The following is a 5,125-nucleotide window of genomic DNA, read 5'->3' as shown; positions in this document are numbered from 1 at the left end:
CTCCATTTTCTGATGCTTGACTTCTGATAGACTTTAAGCCTTACCGCTCCCTCCTCCCCAAGTGCCCCACACCTGGGCAGGCTGACAAGAGAGCTTAGGTGCTGCCCCCTTCTGTGCTGGCAGGAGATTCAAACTACCCAAGCCCTGCCCAGATGTGAGAACCCTCCTATCAGTCCCACTCCTAGTCCTAACACAAACCCTGACTCAGCCTCTTTTCCCTGCTCTCTCAAACCATTTTCCAATCAGCTTAGGAAATCACCCTGTTGAGAAAGGCTCAATTATGCAGGTAATAAATCTTTTTATACCCTCTTGGTGTGTGTGTGTGTCATCTTGTGACTGATGACTGTGTCATCATTCTTGACATACAAACCAAATTTTGAATGGGGGAGTCCATCCTATTCATCCAGGTGGTTACAACAATTGACACTGTTAGCAGGATGCTATGTCAGTGACCAACAGTAGGCGGGGTTGGTAGAGGAGGCAGGGATGGGGGTGAGGGGGGTGAGGGAGAGTGGAGCAGTCTTTCTGTCCTTGCTTTGGAGAGCTAATTTGTTCTGCTGTTTGATGGTGAGCTTGTGCTCTGAGCTGTGCTGTGCTACATTTGCTGAGTCCTACCAAGCCTCTGTCATATCTGTCATAGGTTTAGTCCACCTGTGTCAGAGGTTTCAGTAATTATTTGGCATTTAGGTATAGGAGTATAGAACTAGCGCCCTCCTTAAAGTAGCCCCCAGTCACGTATCTTGGCCTAGACCTACCTGTGTGTCTGTGATGGTTAATTTTATGTGTAATTTGACTGGGCCATGGAGTATTCTATGGCTAAACATTATTTGGTCAAACATTATTCTGGATGTGTCTGTGAGGGTATTTCTGGCTCAGGTTAACATTTTAATTGATAGTTTGAGTAAAGCAGATTGCCCTCCCAAATGTGGGTGTGCCTCATCCAATCCATTGAGAGCCTAAATAGAATAAATGGACTGAGTAGGAAAGAATTCTCTGTTTCTGCCTGTCTTTGACCTGAGACATTGGTCTTTTCCTGCCTTCGGACTCAGACTCAGATTGGAACTTACACTATCAACACTCCTGGGTTTCCAGCTTGCCAACTCTGCAGATCTTGGGACTTCTCAGTCTCCATAACCACATAGGCCAATTCTTTATTATAAGGACATCTATCTATCTATCTATCTATCTATCCTATCTATCTATCTCTTATTCATTCTGTTTCTCTGGAGAGCCCTAACTAATAGTGTCTTAGAATGAAGCTATGACTGATGCTAGGCTTAGGGGGAAAACTCTGATCCTATGACCAATTGGTTGTGTATCTTAACTAGGTGTTGGCCCCCCATCTACATAGTGATCAGGAGAAAGACTATACCTTGTGTGAGATACAAGTCCATCCGTTGGGTGGTTGCTGTTATGAGAGGTTCAGGGATTCGATCGGAGATGTAAAAGAAACTTTCCACTCCAAACAAATGGACCGAAAGTATATTTTATTATATAGAGGATAGTAAAGACAATAGTCCGCAAACAGATCCGAATAGGTCATATAATAAGAGAGAAAAACATCAGATCGATGGGAAAGGGAAACACCAGATCGATTGAAGGGGAATGACACAAATCAACTGGAAAGAGAAACACCAGGTTGACTGAAAAGAGAACACATCAGATCAGCTACTTCACAATAAATCAATTACTCACAACATCCACGCCCCACTGCCAGGAGAGTCCTGCCAATCGACACAGTTGGGCAAGGATCACACGTCCTGGGCAAGGCGTCCCTTCCACAGGTGGAACTCTCACCAGGCCTCGGTTTTCAGCAGTTTATATAAGCAGTTACAGAGTTTACAAGCATTTAGTGTTCCCATGCACAAATGGTTATCAGTGGCATACATGCACTGAGCCCCCTGGCTATCGTCCCAGCCCAATAGTTGTGTACGTGCATTGTTTACCCTGCTTATCGTCCCAGCCCGGCACAGATGGCCAGTCTGTCCCAGGCTGCGGCGCCCAAAGGGCCTTGAAATTTTTACACATTGCAACTATCTCCATGGGAGAAGGGCCACTTCCCACCACGCAGAAAGCAGCTTTTATATTTCTTTTTGTGCTGGTGGCTGTAGGTCAGTGGAGGGGCCAAACATGGCTGTACTCATGTCAAGACAGATGCTTATAAAAGACCAGTCATTAGAAGCGTGCTGAGGTCCGTGCTCCTAAGAGCAGATGATTCACTAGAAGCCTAAATATCTCTGCTTCTGCCACTGCCTATGCCTGGATCCTGATCCTTAGGGTCATAGAGGAAAACACCCATGGCACCCTGTGGCACAACAAAGGGGTTAATTCAAACCTGAGTTAAGCGAAGGGTCCTTCAAACCTATAAAGTAACCATTGCCATGGGGACAACTCTAACCCTGACAATACTCATTTGAGGCTCTCTGGATGATGAAACTCATAAATAGAGCAGAGAAGAATCCCCCTGAAGTATATCCAGTAACAACAGCAACCAAAACAAAGAAAAAAGGAAGGAGAATAAAAGAAACAAACTCAGACACAGCAAGGGAAATAAAAAACTGAAACAGAGATCCACACTTTGACCCAGTTTGAAACTCAAAATTTATTAAAAGAAACTACTAAAAGAATAAAAAGATAAAGATAAAAGACCTCTCATTGTCTCCCGTACCTCTATGATGTAGATTCTGATTTAACTTATTAATTAACATTTAATATGTGCTGGAATGCATCAATTGGAAAACTTTCATAATCTTAATCTTGGAGCTCAAATTTATTACACTTTGTGATCCCACTAAATTTAAACACGGTACTTCCTATAATTCTAGGGGATTTTTTGAGTCTAAACCAGAGGACAAACAGGTATGCCTCACCTTAGTCATGAGAACTATTCCCTGTGGTCATAATACCCATTTCCCTAAAATACCCCATCGTGGGCATGGATGCTCTTATCCAATGAACAATACATTAAAATTAAATTAAGTATTTGGTACTTACAAAATGGCATGAGAAAATGGGACTCTATGGACCTTACTTCCAGTAAAAGTGTTAATATGGCCCAAGGTAAGTTAAACACGGCCTTCAAGGATTGAACCCCGTTATACAATATCTATTTAGCAAAAGGATGATTATTCCTATGGCTTGTTGTTAGTCCAACTTGGCTGTTCTTAAACCTGGAAAGAATAAATAGTGCATTGCAGTAGATTACTGCAACCTTAATTTTGTTGTCCCAGCTATTAAGGCTCTCATATACAATAGTATTGAAATTACTGACTCCATTCAATCAGTAATTGGCAAATACTTTGCTGTTATAGATTTGGCAAATATGTTCTGTTCACTGTCTCTTACAGTAGGCTCTCAGCTGCAGTTTGCCTTTATCTCTGAATACGCACTTACTAGATACCCATGGGATACCTCAGCAACTTTGTCATCACACACAATATCTGCAGGCAAGATCTTACCTGAAACCACCTTTCAGACATACAAATAAAAAGGAGCTCACAAAAAAGAGATGGGCCATTGCCTCACACATAGTGCAAGACCCCCCACCTTGGTTGAATTCCCAAAAATTATTTTGTAAATCAAGGGTTGCTCCATCCTTGACACTGTCAATTAACAGCCACTGACCCTCTCAGCGCCCACAACTTCTTTTAGACATATAGGTTCTGGAGGGAACATATTCCTTATTTACAAATATTATTTAAGCCCATTTATGCTGTTATTTGCAAATCAGCCCACGTTAAATGGAGCCCCCTCCAACAAAAGGTTCTAGAATCTATCCAAACTGTAATACAATAAGCACTCCTATTATTCCCTGCCTCTCAAAAAAACCCCAAACTCCTTCATAGTAGAAGCTTTAGTAATCTCCTCTCATGCCTCTTGGGTTCTTTGGACATCCTGTGATGACCACAAGTTGCCCAAAGGCACTGAAGCAAGAAATTGCAGCCCTTAGCCCCTTGCTACACACCATTAGAGTGTAATTTCTGGCTGCATACTGGGTTCTCCTAGAAACACGGGCTCTCACAGACCCTGAGCCTGGGATCCTCTGTGCCCAGGTGCCCATATATCTTGGGTTATGGAGGAAGAACCCCACAAGCTCAGCTACTAAGATTCCTTAATACAGGATGGAACCAAACCTGGGATGTGTGACATATTCCATCCACACGAGGGAGTAACCTCCCCTATCCTCTCTCCCTTGCCAGTGCCACAGTCTAGGAGGTTGTCACCCCTCTCCCAGAACCCTTGGGTTGCAGGGGAGCCCCTTAGGATCAATGGAGTGAATCACACTGGGTGTTTGCACACTTTATTACAAATGATGGGCTCACTTGAAAGCTCCTGCTTTTCATCCTTAGCCAGGTTGTGCCTGATAAAGATAGGTCCTAAGGATCAGCGCACTTCACCAAACTTCAGGCAGTCGTCTTAATACTGGATGCCCGGGCCAACAAATGGCCCCATCTGCACATCTTTACAGAATCTTGGGCAATTGCCTAAGAGTTGCCCCCTTTCGGTTAAAGAATTCTGGGAATCTCTTGCCTTCTAGAAACCCAAAATATAAATCAAGGTCACATATGTCTCTATACCCACTAAAGCCATATACAAGGCCTCAACAGGATACTCTTTACCCTCTTCAGAGTTACAGATATTGTTGATAGTGATCAAGGTGTTCATGTCATTTCTAAGAATACACAATATTGGGTTCTTAAACAAGGCATTCAACAGAACATTCACCTTCCTTCCTAGCATCAGGTTACAGGCCTCATGATCTACTTAATCAAGTTTAATTTTGATCACTTGAATAATGGCATGTTTCAGTCATCAAACATCAGAGGTGAATTCTAATACAGAGACTGACTCCATTTTTTTGAGGTATGCTGACAGCTTTTAGCTCCACTCCTCCCTCTTCCCCTTCTTCCCCACATCTGGGAAAGCTGAAAAGAAAGCCTGGGTGTTCCTTCCTTTGCCACCAGTGGGAGATTCAAATGGTGCCAGGACATTCTCACAAGTGGGAATGCTCACACTTGTCCCATCCCCAAACCACAACAAAAAAATTCTCAAGCCTGTCTCCTTTTCCTTGCTGTCTTAAGCCATTTTTGGACCAGCATGAGAGGCCCATCCTGTTTTCACTATA

The 5,125-nt window shown here is 43.2% G+C and overlaps 1 long non-coding RNA gene across 1 annotated transcript in view; it reads left to right on the top strand.

Moving 5' to 3' along the window:
* Window positions 1-5,125, top strand: part of LOC147913064 (uncharacterized) — a 318,208-nt gene that overhangs the window by 119,791 nt on the left and 193,292 nt on the right. The window lies entirely within an intron of this gene.

Source organism: Ceratotherium simum, chromosome 31 (genome assembly GCF_057802395.1).
Source record: "Ceratotherium simum simum isolate JZ-2026a chromosome 31, ASM5780239v1, whole genome shotgun sequence".
Taxonomy (NCBI): domain Eukaryota; kingdom Metazoa; phylum Chordata; class Mammalia; order Perissodactyla; family Rhinocerotidae; genus Ceratotherium; species Ceratotherium simum.
Note: the sequence above shows the minus strand (reverse complement) of the source record. Positions and strands in the feature narration are given on the sequence as shown.